Consider the following 22,569-nt stretch of genomic DNA (forward strand, 5'->3'; position numbering starts at 1 on the left):
CGTATAGACTACTGGTTCACCAAACCAGAACTGCTCTCCAGGATTAGTGAGGTGGCTATTGAAAATTTGGTGATTTCTGACCACTCGCCAGTGGTGTTGACATTGGCGGATAGGGAACCAAGAGGAACAGAGCATATCTGGAAATTTCCATCTTTTTTAGCAGATGACGAAACCTTTGTAGAATTACTACGGGGCTGGTGGTTAGAGTACAGCACGCTTAATCAGGAACATGAATCTGATCCATTGCTATTCTGGGAAGCAGGCAAATCCGTTATAAGGGGAAGATTAATAGCTTACATAACAGGTCTCAAGAGAGCTACGAAGGCGCAGTTCATTAAGTGTAGTCAGGAAGTTCAGGTTTGCTATAGGGCTTTTATGCAATCTCCAACTTCAGAGTACAAAGGTAAATGGGTGGCAGCCAGGGAGGATTTTGAGCTCTGGGCAAAAAGAAAAGAGAGTTTCCATAAAGCTAGGTGGGAATTAGAACTGCATAAGTTCGGGAATAAGGCGGGTAGGCTACTGGCTAATTTGGCCAAAGGGCGCAGACAAACAGCCCCAATTACCCATTTAAGAGATGCCGCAGGTAAATTAAGGTCCCATCCCCCTGACATTTTAAAAATTTTTAGAAGTTTCTACTCTGAATTATATAGTAGACCACTTGACACTGTAGCGACAGGCCCTAGTCTACTGGAGGGTCTAAATCTTCCATTGATCTCACAGGAGGACCTGACTCAACTTAATAAGCCCATCACGGAAGAGGAAATTCTACATACGATTGCGCAACTCCCAGGGAACAAGGCACCGGGACCTGACGGTTACTCGGGTGACTTCTATAAGGCCCTTAAAGCTCAACTATCACCTGTATTATCTAAATTAGGTAATGTCCTCTTGCAGGGGGGTAGATTATCCGCTCAAATGAATATGGCACATATACGTATGCTCCCTAAGGAAGGAAAACCAGCAGAAGACCCAGCTTCGTACAGACCGATATCTCTCATCAACCAAGATGTTAAGATCTTGTCGAAGCTTATGGCCAATAGACTAGCCTGTATCCTCCCGAGTTTGATCAGCCCACACCAGGTTGGTTTTATTAGAAATCGCTCGGCGGTCACCAACATGCGTAGAGTCTTGGCGGTTTTGGACGAGGTGGGTAGAAGGCAGGGAGGTGGATCGGCACCCTCCATAATCACCCTGGACGCTGAGAAAGCTTTCGATAAAATTCACTGGGAGTGGTTATGGAGGGTGTTGGACAAATTTGGGGTAAGAGGATCCTTCAGGGAGTATCTATCTCAGCTGTACGCAACTCCTATGGCCAGGATAGGCATGCAAGGTTTTCTTTCCGACCCTTTTAGTTTACATAGGGGAACCAGACAGGGATGTCCCCTGTCCCCTTTATTATTCGACTTGGCGGTGGAGCCACTGGTTCGTCTCCTGAACTCGGGAGGGATATTTGAGGGTATTAAAATAGGGAACGCTGAACTAAAAGCTATTTTCTTTGCGGATGACATACTCTTGTTCATGGAGAACCCCATTTCTGACTTACAGAAGGTATTGAGTACCATAGCAGATTTTGGTCAGCTCTCAGGCTTCAAATTAAATAAAAACAAATGTGCCCTTTTACAGATAGGGAGGGGGGGGACAAGATTAAGCTCGAGGGGTGAAATAGATGGGATACAGGTAGCCAAGGATCACGTTACATACTTAGGAATTAAGATAGGCCCCAGAGCGGACTCCTTATATGGTCTGAACTACACCCCTCTACTAAACAAGGTGACCTCGGAGCTGCGCAAATGGCAAAATTTACCCTTGCCCCTACTGGGCAGAATTCATTTGGTCAAAATGATCAGCTTCTCCAGGCTTCTTTACCCTCTCCAAACACTGCCCTTGATGATCAAACACGTGGATGTCAATAGATTCCAAAGCGAAGTGACATGTTTTATATGGAGGGGTAGGAGGCCAAGAATAAGCCTGAGGAAGCTGATGGCCCTCAAAATTAAAGGAGGTCTGAATGTGCCTGATGTTAGGACGTATAATCATGCGTGTCTTCTTAGGCATATTGTAGATTGGCTACGTCACACGAGTTTCCATTCGGATTATGACCTAGAAAAGGATCTTTGTGCACCTTGGGATCCTTGCACCTTGTTACACACGGCATTGAGAGCCCTCCCCATGCACTTGCGTAATTCGATAATCTTCCGTCACACTTGGGCAGCATGGCGTAGCATTAGGAAGAATCTGCGACTCTGCCAGAGGGTTTCAAAATATTTGCCCTTGTGGGGACATCCGGAATTTGAGCAGGGTAGGAGTAATGCCTTATTTAAGGAATGGAAGCAGAAGGGAATATTAACGGCCCAGCATTTGTTGCATAAGACTGAGAATAGGTGGTTGTCGTGCCAGGAAGTTAGAGACATCTTTCATCTGAATCCCTTTCAAACTATCCAATACACCCAAGTCAGTAAATTTCTCGCAGAGAGGTTGAAGGATGTCGCTAAGGAAAGAACTAAAAATGAGTTTGATAAGATAGTACTAAAGGGCACTGGCCCACAATCCATTTCTCTCTTATATTCCCAACTTCGGGAGATAATGGGAGACGGACTGCCACAACTGGCTTTTCGTCCATGGGAGCGTATCTTAGAGGATGGTGAGGCAGGAGATAAGATCTTAAAAGGATGGTGGGCGTTAAGGAACTCGGTCATAAATGAAACCTGGAGGGACACACAGTTCAGGATAATGCACAATGCCATATATGCTTTCAATCTCCCGGCGGCGCCTGACAAACCGGACAGGATCACTAGTTGTCCAAAGTGTAAAGTGATGCACACTGATCTATATCATGGTTTATGGTCCTGCCCTCAAATTCAAAGCCTGTGGTCCCAGGTAGCCCAGCTCTCAAAGGATAGCTGGAACCTGAAGGTCCCGTTAAGCCCGATGATCTTTTTGTTTCATTATTGGGAGGAACTAAAGGATGGGGTCCCTGTGGAGCGTAGACTGCCTACTCTCTTCCATGCACTTTGCATGGTTACCAAGAGGAGCATTTTGCAACGCTGGCTTCAGCCTCTGGTCCCTTCTAGGGATGACATTATAGCTAGTCTTAAAGAACTGTTAGCTTTAGAACGAGGAGATGTAATAAGACATAAGGAAGGGAAGGGAGGCAAGTTTCTTAGGAAATGGAGAGGTTTTCTAATCCAGTTCTTTACTAATTCCGAGATTGATGATATTATGAAACCTTTTACACTTACAAAGTGGTATTTAGAGGAGCAATTGAAAGGGACGCTAGGTCGCTTGGCACAATGATAGAGAATTTGCCCATATGTCGACATGATATTGTTGGCCCTTGTTTGGCATGAAGCTTGGCAATTGTTCTGGCAGGACAAAAAAGAGAAAAGAAAGTTAATTGGTTTTGATTTGGGGTTGGGAGGATGGGAGGGTGGGGGTTTAGGTTTTTGGTGGGAGGGGGGGGGAAACGCCTTAGGAGGAACTTGTCTCTTGGGGTCATTCTGTTACGTATCTCTAAACTGCCTAATCAGGTGTTAATGTATGCTTTATGGAAAATAATATGTAACAGTCATGCTGTGCTTTGTTCTCTGTATTCTTTGTACTTGATGTTACATCCTTTCAATGAAAATAAAAATTGTCTTTAAAAAAAAAAAAAAATGACACCCCAAAACACATTCCCCACCTTCTCCTGAGTACGGAGATACCAGATGTGTGACACTTTTTTGCAGCCTAGGTGGGCAAAGGGGCCCATATTCCAAAGAGCACCTTTCGGATTTCACTCATCATTTTTTACAGAATTTGATTTCTAACTCCTTACCACACATTTGGGCCCCTAGAATGCCAGGGCAGTATAACTACCCCACAAGTGACCCCATTTTGGAAAGAAGACACCCCAAGCTATTCCGTGAGGGGCATGGCGAGTTCCTAGAATTTTTTATTTTTTGTCACAAGTTAGTGGAAAATGATGATTTTTTTTTTTATTTTTTTTTCATACAAAGTCTCATATTCCACTAACTTGTGACAAAAAATAAAAACTTCCATGAACTCACTATGCCCATCAGCGAATACCTTGGGGTCTCTTCTTTCCAAAATGGGGTCACTTGTGGGGTAGTTATACTGCCCTGGCATTCTAGGGGCCCAAATGTGTGGTAAGGAGTTTGAAATCAAATTCAGTAAAAAATGACCTATGAAATCCAAAAGGTGCTCTTTGGAATGTGGGCCCCTTTGCCCACCTAGGCTGCAAAAAAGTGTCACACATCTGGTATCCCCGTACTCAGAAGAAGTTGAGGAATGTGTTTTGGGGTGTCTTTTTACATATACCCATGCTGGGTGAGATAAATATCTTGGTCAAATGACAACTTTGTATAAAAAAATGGGAAAAGTTGTCTTTTGCCAAGATATTTCTCTCACCCAGCATGGGTATATATAAAATGACACCCCAAAACACATTCCCCACCTTCTCCTGAGTACGGAGATACCAGATGTGTGACACTTTTTTGCAGCCTAGGTGGGCAAAGGGGCCCATATTCCAAAGAGCACCTTTCGGATTTCACAGGTCATTTTTTACTGAATTTGATTTCAAACTCCTTACCACACATTTGGGCCCCTAGAATGCCAGGGCAGTATATCTACCCCACAAGTGACCCCAAGGTATTCGCTGATGGGCATAGTGAGTTCATGGAAATTTTTTTTTTTTGTCACAAGTTAGTAGAATAGGAGACTTTGTATGAAAAAAAAAAAAAAATCATCATTTTCCACTAACTTGTGACAAAAAATAAAAAATTCTAGGAACTTGCCATGCCCCTCACGGAATACCTTGGGGTGTCTTCTTTCCAAAATGGGGTCACTTGTGGGGCAGTTATACTGCCCTGGCATTTTCCAGGGGCCCTAATGTCTGGTAAGTAGGTAAATGACCTGTGAAATCTGAAAGGTGCTCTTTGGAATGTGGGCCCCTTTGCCCAGCTAGGCTGCAAAAAAGTGTCACACATCTGGTATCTCCGTACTCAGGAGAAGGTAAGGAATGTGTTTTGGGGTGTCATTTTACATATACCCATGCTGGGTGAGAGAAATATCTTGGCAAAAGACAACTTTTCCCATTTTTTTTATACAAAGTTGGCATTTGACCAAGATATTTATCTCACCCAGCATGGGTATATGTAAAATGACACCCCAAAACATATTCCCCAACTTCTGCTGAATACGGAGATACCACATGTGTGACACTTTTTTGCAGCCTAGGTGGGCAAAGGGGCCCAAATTCCTTTTAGGAGGGCATTTTTAGACATTTGGATACCAGACTTCTTCTCACGCTTTGGGGCCCCTAAAATGCCAGGGCAGTATAAATACCCCACATGTGACCCCATTTTGGAAAGAAGACACCCCAAGGTATTCAATGAGGGGCATGGCGAGTTCATTGAAAAAAAAACATTTTGGCACAAGTTAGCGGAAATAGATTTTTTGGATTTTGTTCTCACAAAGTCTCCCTTTCCGCTAACTTGGGACAAAAATTTCAATCTTTCATGGACTCAATATGCCCCTCAGCGAATACCTTGGGGTGTCTTCTTTCCAAAATGGTGTTATTTGTGGGGTGTTTGTACTGCCCTGGCATTTGAGGGTCTCCGCAATCATTACATGTATGCCCAGCATTAGGAGTTTCTGCTATTCTCCTTATATTGAGCATACGGGTAATGAGATTTTTTTTTTCCGTTCAGCCTCTGGGCTGAAAGAAAAAAATGAACGGCACAGATTTCTTCATTCGCATCGATCAATGTGGATGAAAAAATCTCTGCCAAAAAAAGAAAAAGGAGGGGAAAGGCGTCTGCCAGGACATAGGAGCTCCGCCCAACATCCATACCCACTTCAGCTCGTATGCCCTGGCAAACCAGATTTCTCCATTCACATCAATCGATGTGGATGAATAAATCATTGCCGGGATTTTTTTTTTTATATATACAAAGTGTTTGCCAAAGTATATGAACACCGCCACCTCCTCAGCTCATATGCCTCGGCAAACGTATCTTTTACTGCAGAGGAGAAATCTCGTCTTGCAGCGCCGCATACACCGACTTGCGTGTAATCTGACAGCAGCACAATGCTTCTGTCCGAATGCACATCAGTGCTGCAGCTGGTCGATCGGTTGGTCCACCTGGAAGGTAAAAAAAACAAAACAAAAAAGAAAAAACCAGGCCGCAAAGCAATAACTTTATTAACTTTAGAACAGAACATATTAACTTTTTTAACTTTTTTACTTACCGGTAATTTTTTTTTTGTTTAGTTTTTTTTACCTTTATAGAACAAACCTCTCCTTCCCCATGGGACAATGTGCAAAGCGCAAATCGCCCAAAGATGTGGCGAAGTACGTTATGCACTTTATCCCAGGTGAAAGGAGAGGTTTGCAGCAGCTGAGAGTAAAAGGGCCCTAATAGCCCTGTGTGCCTGTCCTGTGAGATGCAATCCCTATGCTAGGTGTACCTGTGTGTGGTACTTCCGGAAACACTCTCCATAGCATAGGGCAGGGTGGTCAGCACAGTCAGGACAGAAATAGCGGGTGTCACGCCTTATTCCACTCCTGCTACAGACACGACATCTTTTTCGGGGTGACGGTTGGGTTGAGGTACCAGGAACGACACTGGGGAAATGTCGCTCGTGTAGACGGCTAACTACACTGGGGGATGGGGCCACGGAACCTCCTGGGTAAAGGAGGTTCTCGATGATCTCTTCCTGGAATTTGAGGAAAGATCGTGTTCTCCCAGCCTTACTGTAGAGAACAAAACTATTGTACAGCGCCAATTGAATTAAATATACAGACACCTTCTTATACCAGCGTCTGGTTCTGCGGGAAACTAAATACGGAGACAACATCTGGTCATTGAAGTCCACCCCTCCCATGAGCGCATTATAGTCGTGGACACAGAGGGGCTTTTCAATGACACGGGTTGCTCGCTCAATTTGGATTGTCGTGTCTGCGTGAATGGAGGAGAGCATGTAAACGTCACGCTTGTCTCTCCATTTCACCGCGAGCAGTTCTTCGTTACACAAGGCAGCCCTCTCCCCCCTTGCAAGACGGGTGGTTACAAGCCGTTGGGGGAAGCCCACGCGACTAGTTCGCGCGGTGCCACAGGCGCAAATCCGTTCTAGAAACAAATGCCTAAAGAGGGCCACACTTGTGTAAAAATTGTCCACATAAAGATGGTACCCCTTGCCGAATAAGGGTGACACCAAGTCCCAGACTGTCTTCCCACTGCTCCCCAGGTAGTCAGGGCAACCGACCGGCTCCAGGGTCTGATCTTTTCCCTCATAGACACGAAATTTGTGGGTATAGCCTGTGGCCCTTTCACAGAGCTTATACAATTTGACCCCATACCGGGCACGCTTGCTTGGGATGTACTGTTTGAAGCCAAGGCGCCCGGTAAAATGTATTAGGGACTCGTCTACGCAGATGTTTTGCTCGGGGGTATACAAATCTGCAAATTTCTGGTTGAAATGGTCTATGAGGGGCCGAATTTTGTGGAGCCGGTCAAAAGCTGGGTGGCCTCTGGGACGGGAGGTGGTGTTGTCGCTAAAATGCAGGAAACGGAGGATGGCCTCAAATCGTGCCCTGGACATAGCAGCAGAGAACATGGGCATGTGATGAATCGGGTGCGTTGACCAATATGACCGCAATTCATGCTTTTTAGTCAGGCCCATGTTGAGGAGAAGGCCCAAAAAAAATTTAATTTCGGAAACTTGGACTGGTTTCCACCGGAAAGGCTGGGCATAAAAGCTTCCCGGGTTGGCGGATATAAATTGTGTGGCATACTGGTTGGTCTCTGCCACGACTAAGTCCAAGAGCTCCGCAGTCAAGAACAGCTCAAAAAATCCCAGGGCCGAACCGATTTGAGCCGTCTCAACCCGAACTCCAGACTGGGCGGTGAAAGGGGGAACTACAGGTGCGGCTGAAGTTGGTGACTGCCAATCAGGGTTTGCCAGCACCTCAGGGATTCTAGGGGCTCTACGGGCCTGTCTTTGCGGTGGCTGCGACGGGGTAACTAGTGCACGTGCCACCGTACCAGCTTCAACTGCCCTTCTGGTGCTCGCCACGTCACCATGTTGTACGGCAGTGCTGGTACTAGGTCCAGGGAGGGCTGCGCTGCTGGTGTATGCCTCACCACGTGATCCGGCAGCGACAGCCCCACTCTGCTGCTCTTGAAGCGGATCCTGCATAACCTGTGGTCTAGCGACATGGGGCCGGGTACGCCTGGTGCTGCCAGGGACCTCCACCTCCTCGTCCGAACTTTGGGTCAGAGAGCCACTGCTTTCCACAGGTTCATATTCTGACCCGCTAGATTCATCAGATGAGGGTTCCCACTCCTCATCCGACTGGGTCAGAATCCTGTAGGCCTCTTCAGAAGAATACCCCCTGTTTGACATTTTGGACTACTAAATTTAGGGGTATTCCCTGAGACTACCCAAGAAAAAAAGCAAACCTGTCTTACAAAGGGGAGGCTAGCGAAGTACCGGAGGCCGCTGCGGTTGATAAAAAATATCAAAACTGATTTTTTTATCGCCGCAGTGCGTGTAAAATGAATGTGCAGTGATCAAAAAATATATATTTTTTGTCACTGCGGTGGGGCGGGCGTGGGTGAACGCACGTGTGGGCGACCGATCAGGCCTGATCGGGCAAACACTGCGTTTTGGGTGGAGGGCGAACTAAAGTGACACTAATACTATTATAGATCTGACCGTGATCAGTTTTGATCACTTACAGATACTATAAAAGTACAAATGCTGATTAGCGATACGCTATTCAGCGAATAAAAGTGACTGCGGTGCGGTGGGGTGGGCGCTAACTGACGCTAACTACCTAACCAAGGGGCCTAAACTATCCCTAAAACCTAACAGCCAATACTAGTGAAAAAAAAAAAGTGACAGTTTACACTGATCACTTTTTTTCCTTTCACTGGTGATTGACAGGGGCGATCAAAGGGGTGATCAAAGGGTTAATTGGGGTGCAGGGGGGTGATCTGGGGCTAAGGTGTAGTGTTGGTGCTACTCACAGTTCAGTCTGCTCCTGTGCTGGATCCAACCGACGAAAAGGACCAGCACAGGAGCAGAGAAGCCATATAACAGATCATATTTACTAATATGATCTGTTATATGGCTTGTGATTGGATTTTTTAAAAATCGCCAGCCTGCCAGCCAATGATCGTTGCTGGCAGGCTGGTGACGAACTTGTTCTTTAACTTTTGCCGGCCCGCGATGCGCATGCGCGGGCCGGCTTGGAGCGAAATCTCGCGTCTCGCGAGATGACGCGTATATGCGTGACTGTGCGCAGCGCTGCCACCTCCGGAACGCGAATCTGCGTTAGGCGGTCCGGAGGTGGTTAAAGTTATCACCACATAAAGTGACATTGGTCAGATTTGCAAAAATTGACCTGGTCCTTAAGGTGAAAATGAGCCAGGTCCCTAAGGGGTTAAATTTGGGGGAGCTATGTGATGACATGGTCATCAGTTTGAGTTAAATGTGTATTGGTGTTGGATATGTGTAATTATGTTATACTCTGTAACTTATCAAAAGACTGTCAGCACCCCCCCCCCCCCCCCCCCTTTGTTATCTCCCATTGTACTCTGAAAGAGCTCAGGACAATGACATTTTGGCCAGGGAGCTATTTGTCCCATGTCTGGAGCTATTTTAGCAGCTGGACCCCTGTGGTGTGGTGCAGACAGAATGTCTGGGGAGGGGGATGTGATGGGATTATAGTTTCATCTGATCACTTTCTGATCACTTGCATTTTAGTACTGCCATTTAAATCCATTTTTTCTCTGCTTGGTTAGGAGTGGCTGGTGCTTCCAGATGATATAAATTCAACCACTGAACTCTCCCAGAGCTTGCTCTACATGAGGCTTGCTGTACCAAGTGGCTGCTGATTAAGTGGAGTTAAAAGAACCAGAGTTTATGAATTCACCTAGGGGTCCTAACAGGGGCTTGGCTATACGGGAAAGAGTCTGCTTTGGGCCCCAAACTCTACCTGGGCTTCCTGTACTAAGTGAGCTTGTGAATAAGTGGAGTTTATAAGAACTGGAGTTTAAGACAAGGAGCAAGAAACTAAGGTTTGATAGAAGTGTGTTGGCTTAAAGGATAACTGTCACATTTAGACCCTAATTAAAATTTTCATATATGTAGTTACTAATAACATGATATTCCAGAATCAGTTACTATTAGACTGACTGACCCCATATTTAATAAGATTCAGCCCTTAGCAACCAGTCTGCATAAAACTGCAATTTCACTATTCAGTTAAGATGGCCTCCACTGCCCTCACCCTGAGGCTAATCCCGCCTGCCCTCACTAGCCAGTAACAATAGCCCCCCAAAAGTGTCAGTAACCAGAGCCCTCCCCCCTAAAGGGTTAATCTCCTGCAGCACAAAGGGGTCCTCTTACCACATGTTGCTTTCATTTATACACTGAGCAGATGGCAGATCTCCCTTCCCTGCTCTGCGCTGCTTCCACTCTGCATTCTCCAGCTCTGCTGAGTGAGGGAGCGTCTGCCAAGCGCAGGGACAGGGAGAGGTGCACACAGCCCAGGCACTGTTATCAGCTGCTGGGGAGGACCTGGCTTTAATCATTTACTTACAGTCCCTGGCTGTCAGTAATGTGAGCCTGCACGCTGCGTGCTCCGTCTATCAACAGATAGACAGACCATGCCTAGCAACCCTATTTTAAGCACAGGTAAAAGTAGGCAGTACAGGGAACAAAAACGTGGAATTAAGGGGTAATTGAATACACAGTGAAAAGTTGAAATTGGGCCACCAAGGAGATAGTAATCACCACAATCCAATACTCCAAAAAATAATAATACGACAGTTATCCTTTAATTCTAACTAGTCCTCCAACTACAGCAGACAAGGTCTAATTCTAACTCATATTTACTGTTTTCCTACTTTACTGTTCATCCCCATTTAAATATGTGCTCCATGGACAATGCCACAAAGTGTGTGTCCTGTGCAATATATGCGTGCCTTGAAGAGCCTTTCGAGGGTGAATACAATTGCACTAGATGCAATCATTCTGCATATTTGGAAGCCCAGATCTTGGATCTAAATAAGCAGCTTGAAATACTTAGAGGCATTGCAAACCTGAAGACAGGCTTAGACCTCACCGTGCAGGCACTGACTGGGGTCAGTGAAATCGAGGTGGGAGGAGGAGGGCAAGATCAGGACTATCAGGTGAGCAGTTGGGTTAATGTAGGAAGAAGGGGTAGAGGGAAAAGTGCCAGGGAGGCTAGTCCTGAGCTGGCACGCCCTAGCAAATATGCCTGTTTGGCTGATATTAGGGATGAAAGCCCAGGGCCAGAACACTGCAGCAGTGCGTTTCTCCTAGCAACCAGGAGGATGACCGCTGCAGGAAGGATGTGCAGCAAAGGTCAGGCAGATGCTGGTGGTAGGGGACTCGATTATTAGGCGGACAGACAGGGTCATCTGTCGCCGAGACAGTGAATGCCGAACAGTGTTTTTGTCTGCCGGGTGCTCGGGTTCGGCATATTGCGGATCGGATTGACAGATTGCTGGGTGGGACTGGGGAAGAGCATTTAAAAAATACAAATCTGAGGGGTCAGCTGTAGCGTTTGAAGAGTACAAAGGGCTTAATAAAATCTTTAAAAAGGAGATAAAATAAGGAAAAATACAAAACAAACAGCAGGTGGCAAAAGAATCCCCAAAAATTCTTTAAATATATAAATGCTAAAAAACCTAGGTCTGAGCACGTAGTTTCCCTAAATAATGGTAAAGATTGGGGTTGTCACTGAAGATAAGGAAAAGGCAGAGTTACTAAATGTTTTTTTTAGCTCTGTATATACAAAAGAAGAGAAAGGAGCTGATATCTGTGGCGCCGGGGCTGTTAGTACATCCAGTGATATACTCAATTGGCTAACTGTAGATATGGTCCAAGCTAAGTTAAATAGGGTAAATGTGAACAAGGCTCTGGGTCCAGATGGATAACACCCAAGAGTGTTTAACCACCTCAGCCCCCAGTGCTTAAACACCCTGAAAGACCAGGCCACTTTTTACACTTCTGACCTACACTACTTTCACCGTTTATTGCTCGGTCATGCAACTTACCACCCAAATGAATTTTACCTCCTTTTCTTCTCACTAATAGAGCTTTCATTTGGTGGTATTTCATTGCTGCTGACATTTTTACTTTTTTTGTTATTAATCGAAATTTAACGATTTTTTTGCAAAAAAATGACATTTTTCACTTTCAGTTGTAAAATTTTGCAAAAAAAACGAGATCCATATAGAAATTTTGCTCTAAATTTATAGTTCTACATGTCTTTGATAAAAAAAAAATGTTTGGGTAAAAAAAAAATGGTTTGGGTAAAAGTTATAGCGTTTACAAACTATGGTACAAAAATGTGAATTTCCGCTTTTTGAAGCAGCTCTGACTTTCTGAGCACCTGTCATGTTTCCTGAGGATCTACAATGGCCAGACAGTACAAACACCCCACAAATGACCCCATTTCGGAAAGTACACACCCTAAGGTATTCGCTGATGGGCATAGTGAGTTCATAGAACTTTTTATTTTTTGTCACAAGTTAGCGGAAAATGATGATTTTTTTTTTTTTTTCTTACAAAGTCTCATATTCCACTAACTTGTGACAAAAAATAAAAACTTCTATGAACTCACTATGCCCATAACGAAATACCTTGGGGTCTCTTCTTTCCAAAATGGGGTCACTTGTGGGGTAGTTATACTGCCCTGGCATTCTAGGGGCCCAAATGTGTGGTAAGGAGTTTGAAATCAAATTCTGAAAAAAATGACCTGTCAAATCCGAAAGGTGCTCTTTGGAATATGGGCCCCTTTGCCCACCTAGGCTGCAAAAAAGTGTCACACATCTGGTATCTCCGTACTCAGGAGAAGGTGGGGAATGTGTTTTGGGGTGTCATTTTATATATACCCATGCTGGGTGAGAGAAATATCTTGGCAAAAGACAACTTTTCCCATTTTTTTATACAAAGTTGGCATTTGACCAAGATATTTATCTCACCCAGCATGGGTATATATAAAATGACACCCCAAAACACATTCCCCACCTTCTCCTGAGTACGGAGATACCAGATGTGTGACACTTTTTTGCAGCCTAGGTGGGCAAAGGGGCCCATATTCCAAAGAGCACCTTTCGGATTTGACAGGTCATTTTTTTCAGAATTTGATTTCAAACTCCTTACCACACATTTGGGCCCCTAGAATGACAGGGCAGTATAACTACCCCACAAGTGACCCCATTTTGGAAAGAAGACACCCCAAGGTATTCCGTGAGGGGCATGGCGAGTTCCTAGAATTTTTTATTTTTTGTCACAAGTTAGTGGAAAATTATGATTTTATTTTTTTTTTTTTTTTTCATACAAAGTCTCATATTCCACTAACTTGTGACAAAAAATAAAAACTTCCATGAACTCACTATGCCCATCAGCGAATACCTTGGGGTCTCTTCTTTCCAAAATGGGGTCACTTGTGGGGTAGTTATACTGCCCTGGCATTCTAGGGGCCCAAATGTGTGGTAAGGAGTTTGAAATCAAATTCAGTAAAAAATGACCTATGAAATCCAAAAGGTGCTCTTTGGAATGTGGGCCCCTTTGCCCACCTAGGCTGCAAAAAAGTGTCACACATCTGGTATCCCCGTACTCAGGAGAAGTTGAGGAATGTGTTTTGGGGTGTCTTTTTACATATACCCATGCTGGGTGAGATAAATATCTTGGTCAAATGCCAACTTTGTATAAAAAAATGGGAAAAGTTGTCTTTTGCCAAGATATTTCTCTCACCCAGCATGGGTATATGTAAAATGACACCCCAAAACACATTCCCCACCTTCTCCTGAGTACGGAGATACCAGATGTGTGACACTTTTTTGCAGCCTAGGTGGGCAAAGGGGCCCATATTCCAAAGAGCACCTTTCGGATTTGACAGGTCATTTTTTTCAGAATTTGATTTCAAACTCCTTACCACACATTTGGGCCCCTAGAATGCCAGGGCAGTATAACTACCCCACAAGTGACCCCATTTTGGAAAGAAGACACCCCAAGGTATTCGCTGATGGGCATAGTGAGTTCATGGAAATTTTTATTTTTTGTCACAAGTTAGTGGAATATGAGACTTTGTATGAAAAAAAAAAAAAAAAAAAATCATCATTTTCCACTAACTTGTGACAAAAAATAAAAAATTCTAGGAACTTGCCATGCCCCTCACGGAATACCTTGGGGTGTCTTCTTTCCAAAATGGGGTCACTTGTGGGGTAGTTATACTGCCCTGGCATTCTAGGGGCCCAAATGTGTGGTAAGGAGTTTGAAATCAAATTCTGAAAAAAATGACCTGTCAAATCCGAAAGGTGCTCTTTGGAATATGGGCCCCTTTGCCCACCTAGGCTGCAAAAAAGTGTCACACATCTGGTATCTCCGTACTCAGGAGAAGGTGGGGAATGTGTTTTGGGGTGTCATTTTACATATACCCATGCTGGGTGAGAGAAATATCTTGGCAAAAGACAACTTTTCCCATTTTTTTATACAAAGTTGGCATTTGACCAAGATATTTATCTCACCCAGCATGGGTATATGTAAAAAGACACCCCAAAACACATTCCTCAACTTCTCCTGAGTACGGGGATCCCAGATGTGTGACACTTTTTTGCAGCCTAGGTGGGCAAAGGGGCCCACATTCCAAAGAGCACCTTTTGGATTTCATAGGTCATTTTTTACTGAATTTGATTTCAAACTCCTTACCACACATTTGGGCCCCTAGAATGCCAGGGCAGTATAACTACCCCACAAGTGACCCCATTTTGGAAAGAAGAGACCCCAAGGTATTCGCTGATAGGCATAGTGAGTTCATGGAAATTTTTATTTTTTGTCACAAGTTAGTGGAATATGAGACTTTGTATGAAAAAAAAAAAAAAAAAAAAATCATAATTTTCCACTAACTTGTGACAAAAAATAAAAAATTCTAGGAACTTGCCATGCCCCTCACGGAATACCTTGGGGTGTCTTCTTTCCAAAATGGGGTCACTTGTGGGGTAGTTATACTGCCCTGGCATTTTCCAGGGGCCCTAATGTCTGGTAAGTAGGTAAATGACCTGTGAAATCCGAAAGGTGCTCTTTGGAATGTGGGCCCCTTTGCCCACCTAGGCTGCAAAAAAGTGTCACACATCTGGTATCTCCGTACTCAGGAGAAGGTGGGGAATGTGTTTTGGGGTGTCTTTTTACATATACCCATGCTGGGTGAGAGAAATATCTTGGCAAAAGACAACTTTTCCCATTTTTTTTATACAAAGTTGGCATTTGACCAAGATATTTATCTCACCCAGCATGGGTATATGTAAAATGACACCCCAAAACATATTCCCCAACTTCTGCTGAATACGGAGATACCACATGTGTGACACTTTTTTGCAGCCTAGGTGGGCAAAGGTGCCCAAATTCCTTTTAGGAGGGCATTTTTAGACATTTGGATACCAGACTTCTTCTCACGCTTTGGGGCCCCTAAAATGCCAGGGCAGTATAAATACCCCACATGTGACCCCATTTTGGAAAGAAGACACCCCAAGGTATTCAATGAGGGGCATGGCGAGTTCATTGAAAAAAAAAAAATTTGGCACAAGTTAGCGGAAATTGATTTTTTTGATTTTGTTCTCACAAAGTCTCCCTTTCCGCTAACTTGGGACAAAAATTTCAATCTTTCATGGACTCAATATGCCCCTCAGCGAATACCTTGGGGTGTCTTCTTTCCAAAATGGTGTTATTTGTGGGGTGTTTGTACTGCCCTGGCATTTGAGGGTCTCCGCAATCATTACATGTATGCCCAGCATTAGGAGTTTCTGCTATTCTCCTTATATTGAGCATACGGGTAATGAGATTTTTTTTTTTCGTTCAGCCTCTGGGCTGAAAGAAAAAAATGAACGGCACAGATTTCTTCATTCGCATCGATCAATGTGGATGAAAAAATCTCTGCCAAAAAAAGAAAAAGGAGGGGAAAGGCGTCTGCCAGGACATAGGAGCTCCGCCCAACATCCATACCCACTTCAGCTCGTATGCCCTGGCAAACCAGATTTCTCCATTCACATCAATCGATGTGGATGAATAAATCATTGCCGGGATTTTTTTTTTTATATATACAAAGTGTTTGCCAAAGTATATGAACACCGCCACCTCCTCAGCTCATATGCCTCGGCAAACGTATCTTTTACTGCAGAGGAGAAATCTCGTCTTGCAGCGCCGCATACACCGACTTGCGTGTAATCTGACAGCAGCGCAATGCTTCTGTCCGAATGCACATCAGTGCTGCAGCTAGTCGATCGGTTGGTCCACCTGAAAGGTAAAAAAAACAAAACAAAAAAGAAAAAACCAGGCCGCAAAGCAATAACTTTATTAACTGTTGAACAGAACATAGAAACTTTTTTTAAACTTTTTTAACTGAACATTTAACTTTTTTACTTACCGGTATTTTTTTTTTTGTTTAGTTTTTTTTACCTTTTATAGAACAAACCTCTCCTTCCCCATGGGACAATGTGCAAGCGCAAATCGCCCAAAGATGTGGCGAAGTACATTATGCACTTTATCCCAGGTGAAAGGAGAGGTTTGCAGCAGCTGTGAGTGAATGGGCCCCTAATAGCCCTGTGTGCCTGTCCTGGTGAGATGTGATCCCTATGCTAAGTGTACCTGTGTGTGGTACTTCCGGAAACACTCTCCATAGCATAGGGCAGGGGTAGGTCAGCACAGTCAGGACAGAAATAGCGGGTGTCACGCCTTATTCCACTCCTGCTACAGACACGACATCTTTTTCGGGGTGACGGTTGGGTTGAGGTACCAGGAACGACACTGGGGAAATGTCGCTCGTGTAGACGGCTAACTACACTGGTGGATGGGGCCACGGAACCTCCTGGGTAAAGGAGGTTCTCGATGATCTCTTCCTGGAATTTGAGGAAGGATCCTGTTCTCCAGCCTACTGTAGAGAACAAACTATTGTAGAGCGCCAATTGAATTAAATATACAGACACCTTCTTATACCAGCGTCTGGTTCTGCGGGAAACTAAATACGGAGACAACATCTGGTCATTGAAGTCCACCCCTCCCATGAGCGCATTATAGTCGTTGACACAGAGGGGCTTTTCAATGACACGGGTTGCTCGCTCAATTTGGATTGTCGTGTCCTGCGTGAATGGAGGAGAGCATGTGTAAACGTCACGCTTGTCCTCTCCATTTCACCGCGAGCAGTTCTTCGTTACACAAGGCAGCCCTCTGCCCCCTTGCAAGACGGGTGGTTACAAGCGTTGGGGGAAGCCCACGCGACTAGTTCGCATGGTGCCACAGGCGCAAATCCGTTCTAGAAACAAATGCCTAAAGAGGGCCACACTTGTGTAGAAATTGTCCACATAAAGATGGTACCCCTTGCCGAATAAGGGTGACACCAAGTCCCAGACTGTCTTCCCACTGCTCCCCAGGTAGTCAGGGCAACCGACCGGCTCCAGGGTCTGATCTTTTCCCTCATAGATCCGAAATTTGTGGGTATAGCCTGTGGCCCTTTCACAGAGCTTATACAATTTGACCCCATACCGGGCACGCTTGCTTGGGATGTATTGTTTGAAGCCAAGGCGCCCGGTAAAATGTATTAGGGACTCGTCTACGCAGATGTTTTGCTCAGGGGTATACAAATCTGCAAATTTCAGGTTGAAATGGTCTATGAGGGGCCGAATTTTGTGGAGCCGGTCAAAAGCAGGGTGGCCTCTGGGACGGGAGGTGGTATTGTCGCTAAAATGCAGAAAACGTAGGATGGTCTCAAATCGTGTCCTGGACATAGCAGCAGAGAACATGGGCATGTGATGAATTGGGTGCGTTGACCAATATGACCGCAATTCATGCTTTTTTGTCAGGCCCATGTTGAGGAGAAGGCCCAAAAAAATTTTAAGCTCGGAAACTTGGACTGGTTTCCACCGGAAAGGCTGGGCATAATAGCTTCCCGGGTTAGCGGTTATAAATTGTGTGGCATACTGGTTGGTCTCTGCCACGACTAAGTCCAAGAGCTCCGCAGTCAAGAACAGCTCAAAAAATCCCAGGGCCGAACCGATTTGAGCCGTCTCAACCCGAACTCCAGACTGGGCGGTGAAAGGGGGAACTACTGGTGCGGCTGAAGTTGGTGACTGCCAATCAGGATTTGCCAGCACCTCAGGGACTCTAGGGGCTCTACGGGCCCGTCTTTGCGGTGGCTGCGACGGGGTAACTATTGCACGTGCCACCGTACCAGCTTCAACTGCCCTTCTGGTGCTCGCTACTTCACCAGGTTGTACGGCAGTGCTGGTACTAGGTCCAGGAAGGGCTGCGCTGCTTGGTGTATGCCTCACCACACGTGATCGGCAGCGACAGCCCCACTCTGCTGCTCTTGAAGCGGATCCTGCGTAACCGTGTGGTCTAGCGACATGGGGGCGGGTACCGCCTGGTGCTGCCAGGGACCTCCACCTCCCTGTCCGAACTTGGGTCAGAGAGCCACTGCTTTCCACAGGTTCATATTCTGACCCGCTAGATTCGTCAGATGAGGGTTCCCATCCTCATCCGACTGGGTCAGAATCCTGTAGGCCTCTTCAGAAGAATACCCCCCTGTTTGACATTTTGGACTACTAAATTTAGGGGTATTCCCTGAGACTACCCAAGAAAAAAAAGCAAACCTGTCTTACAAAGGGGAGGCTAGCGAAGTACCGGAGGCTGCTGCGGTTGATAAAAAATATCAAAACTGATTTTTTTTATCGCCGCAGTGCGTTGTAAAATGAATGTGCAGTGATCAAAAAATAATAATTTTTTGTCACTGCGGTGGGGCGGGCGTCGGGTGTGAACGCACGTGTGGGCGACCGATCAGGCCTGATCGGGCAAACACTGCGTTTTGGGTGGAGGGCGAGCTAAGGTGACACTAATACTATTATAGATCTGACCGTGATCAGTTTTGATCACTTACAGATACTATAAAAGTACAAATGCTGATTAGCGATACGCTAAACAGCGAATAAAAGTGACTGCGGTGTGGTGGGGTGGGCGCTAACTGACGCTAACTACCTAACCAAGGGGCCTAAACTATCCCTAAAACCTAACAGCCAATACCAGTGAAAAAAAAAAAGTGACAGTTTACACTGATCACTTTTTTTCCTTTCACTAGTGATTGACAGGGGCGATCAAAGGGGTGATCAAAGGGTTAATTGGGTGATCTGGGGCTAAGGTGTAGTGTTGGTGTACTCACAGTTCAGTCTGCTCCTGTGCTGGATCCAACCGACGAAAAGGACCAGCACAGGAGCAGACAAGCCATATAACAGATCATATTTACTAATATGATCTGTTATATGACTTTGGATTGGATTTTTTGAAAATCGCCAGCCTGCCAGCCAATGATCGTTGCTGGCAGGCTGGTGACGAACTTGTTCTTTGAATTTTGCCGGCCCGCGATGCGCATGCGCGGGCCGGCTTGGAGCGAAATCTCGCGTCTCGCGAGATGACGCGTATATGCGTGACTCTGCGCAGCGCTGCCACCTCCGGAACGCAATCCTGCGTTAGGCGGTCCGGAGGTGGTTAAAGAGCTCAGTTCAGTCATTGCTGTGCCCCTGTTTATAATTTGTAAAGATTCTCTGGGTACTAGTACAGTGCCAAGTGATTGGCGCAAGGCAAACGTGGTGCCCATGTTCAAAAAGAATCAAGGTCCTCCACAGGTAATTACCCGTATTTTTCGCCCTATAAGACGCACTAGGTTTTTGAGGAGGAAAATAAGAAAAAAAATATTTTGAACCAAAAGGTGTGCTTTTGGTGGTTTTGAACTAATTGTGGTCTGTGGATGGCACTGTTATGGGGGATCTGTGGGTGCACTTATGGGAGATCTGTGGGTGACACTTATGGGGGGATCTGTGGGTGACCACTTATGGGGGATCTGTGGGTGACACTTTATGGGGGATCTGTGGGTGACTCTTATGGGGGATCTGTGGGTGGCTGTTATTGGGCTCTCTGGATGGCACTGTTATGAGGATCTGTGTATGACAGTTATGGGGGGGATCTGTGGATGACACATATATAGCATCTTATGCTATGTGTCATCCACAGATCCCCTCATAAGTGTCCCTGGGGCCGGCATACTGCTTTTATAATGACAGCGGGGCCCGTGCAGTGACTGTATTCTACTACACGGGCCCCGCTCACTGTATAATCGTATCTCTAATAGTAAATTGTTATGTATATAATCACATAATGTGTATTACTTACAACTACAAGCGCTCGGTAGCGGTAGCAGAGAGGAGGGAGGAGGCAGGCCGGGAGGACAGGCGCTGGCAGATGCCGGCCCCCAGCCCCTCCTCCCTCACAGCTGATACACCCGCCGTGCGGCATCGCAGCGGGTGTATCATTGAAAATTTGGCAAAATCAGCAGCATTCGCCGTATAAGACGCACTGCTATTTCCCCCCACTTTTTCGGGGGGAAAAAGTGCGTCTTATACGGCGAAAAATACGGTATAGACCAGTTCACAGTCTCCTTAGGATCCATAAAAAATTAAGACTCCTGGTAGATTATACATATTTTGGCAGGGAATAACAACATGTACTGTATTTCAAGAGGTTTCCGGGATTTTAACATTGATGAGCTATCCTCAGGATAGGTCATCAGTATTAGATCGGTGGGGGTCTGATACCCGGCACCCCCGCTGGTCAGCTGGTTGAAGGGAAGGCTGTGGTCTGTCGACATTGCATTGTCAACAAGCTGTCCCATTCACTTCTATGGGATGGCTCTGTAGTATTCAAGTGTATAGGAACAAGTCGTCCCATAGAGTTGAACGGGACAGCTTGTAATTACAACTGTCACGGTTGCGATGTCAACGATAAGCAGGTAAACAATGAAAGGAAGGCTGTGCTTGCACGGAGCATGGCCTTCTCTTCAACCAGCTGATTGGCAGGGGAGCCGGGAGTCGGAACCCTGCTGCCCAATCTGATATCGATGACCTATCCGGAGGATAGGTCATCAATATTAAATTCCAGAAAAAACCCTTGAATATTCTTTTCTCTGAGTTTCTTTTTAATTAAATTAAACTTGGCCGTCACTATTTGAGTGTCCTCAGAATAATCAGGATATTATTACCATTATATACCAGGTTATCCTTAAAAGGGTTTTCTGAGATTTTAATACTGAAGACCTAGCCTCTGGATGGGTCATTAGTATCTGATCGGTGGCGTCTGACACCTGGGACCCTTGCCGATCAACTGTCTGAGGCAACTTACATACATTGTATAGCGGCTGTGCTTGGTACTGCGCTCTGCCCCATTCACTTCAATGGGGCTGAGCTGCGCCTAGGCCACATGACCAATGAACTGCCCTAGGAAAAGCTGAGAGAAGGCCACGGAGCTACTACGAGCGGCGATGCCTTGTTGAACAGCGATCAGCGGGTTGTCGGACCTCCACCAATCAGAAACTGATTACCTATCCAGAGGATCGGTCATCAGTATTAACATCTTGGAAAACCCTTTAACCCTTGCTTTTCTAAGGATGACATCTTAATCTGAAGTACAGATGACTTTAAACAGGATAGAGGAAGAATTGTTTCTTTGTGCAGTGGTACTGATAGAAGACAGGTCACACCGGATTAATATAAGGACAGTGGGTTTTCCTGAGAAAGCAGAAGGAACAGACGGTGTAACCTTTATGTAATTTGTGAAAAGATGGCATTGACATACCCAAAAAGACTACAAAGATTTTATATTTAAGATGTTTAATAGTGTTTAATGGTAGAATAGTGTGGAGTGATTTTGATGATTAGTTACTAGAGTTGGAGCGGCAATGTTTACTCTGATGTTGGAGCATGTCATTTCAACAATACTATTTTTATTTGTATATTGCATTTTCTTATTTACATTTGTAATCCGTCTACTAAACATGATGTACATGTGTTTATTATTCCTACTTCATGTCTATCGATACCGTTTGTGTTTATATTCAAAGCAGCAATGTAACAAAAGTAGCTAATTTTCTTAGCACACATAATAATATGAGAATAAATCATCTGTAGAAACACACTGCATTACCCTGTGCATCTAGACCCATGTTCTCGGCATTGTAATAGCATAAGAGAGCTAATGTTTCATCCTATCACTTTTGTAGTTAAAAGGATTATCTGACATTTTAATACTGATGACCTATGCTATGCATAGGTCATCAGTACCCGATTAGTGGGATCTGACAGCCGGGACCCCCGCTGATCAGCTGTTTTGAGAAGGCACCGACGCTCCTGTGAGCGCCGCTCTCTTCTCTCAGCTTACCAAGCACCGTATAGCGACTGTGCTTGTTATTGCAGCTCAGCCCCATTCACTTCTATGGGACTGAACTGTGCCCAGGCCACATGACCTATGAACGTGTCGTCGCTGGCCTAGGAAAAGCTGGAGAAGGCTGTGGCACTACTGCGAGCACTGCTGCCTTCACAAACAGCTGATCGGCGGGAGTCCCGGGTATTGGACCTCCACCGATTTATATATTGATGACCTATCCAGAGGATAGGTCATCAGCATTAAAATGACGGAAAACCACTTTAAACACAT

At 45.3% G+C, this 22,569-nt stretch overlaps 1 protein-coding gene across 1 annotated transcript in view; it reads left to right on the forward strand.

The window, feature by feature from the left end:
* MGAT4B (alpha-1,3-mannosyl-glycoprotein 4-beta-N-acetylglucosaminyltransferase B) overlaps positions 1 to 22,569 on the forward strand; it is a 528,860-nt gene that overhangs the window by 451,458 nt on the left and 54,833 nt on the right.

This window comes from Bufo bufo, chromosome 1, assembly GCF_905171765.1.
Source record: "Bufo bufo chromosome 1, aBufBuf1.1, whole genome shotgun sequence".
NCBI lineage: Eukaryota > Metazoa > Chordata > Amphibia > Anura > Bufonidae > Bufo > Bufo bufo.